The following is an 819-nucleotide window of genomic DNA, read 5'->3' on the forward strand; positions in this document are numbered from 1 at the left end:
CAGCTCAAGAGGCTTTCCATCTGCAAAAAAAAAGATATGGAGATAGTTAGGGGAAAATATATTAGCATGACCAATAGATTAAGGTGGTAGAGAAGCAGGAGATGATATGGAATGAGTCAAAGCAGGAAAGTGAGGTAGGGTTAAACTATGGGACAATGCAAGGACAAGAAGCTTAAACTTAATGCAGTGAAGGAGTGAGAGATAGTACCAGGATCAAAGGATGAAAGTAAAGCCAAGAAGATAACCTTAGTGGTAGAATGTAGCTATTAGGAAGGCAGTTATGGCATTACTCAGGATGGGGGCAAGAAAGATTTAGTTGTAGGGACCAACTGAAGAAATAGGACAGGGACTAGGAATGCTGTGGTGTATTATACATATGACCTAGATAGCTGAACTAAAGGAAGAAGGAAAAATGGTTCTCCTAGTTTTGGGAGATAGTTATTAGGGCTGTGAGAAGCTTCAGGTGGTGATTCCATTCAGAGGAGATTAGGCCTGATTCAGTGGCTGAATCTCTGAATCTGACTTGAATCAGGGGACCAATGTAAAGGTCCAAATTGATTCAAAGCTCTCTGAATCTTCAGCTAAGATTTGGAGAGCTTTGATAATTTGGGCAGTCCCTGATGGATGCAGCAGGGAGCTGCAGCTGACTCTGAGTTGGTAAGTACTAGGGGCAGTGGGGAGGGGAACATGGTGGGACCCCTGCCAGCCCCCCAACCCCTGCCCGCTCCCCCAGCCCCCTACGGCTGCCCACCCCCCGGCCCAGCTTGGGACTTTAAGGAAAAGGCCTGGGGCTCACCAGGTGCTGGCGGGGGGGGGGGG

Source organism: Alligator sinensis, unplaced genomic scaffold, assembly GCF_000455745.1.
Source record: "Alligator sinensis unplaced genomic scaffold, ASM45574v1 scaffold1131_1, whole genome shotgun sequence".
NCBI lineage: Eukaryota > Metazoa > Chordata > Crocodylia > Alligatoridae > Alligator > Alligator sinensis.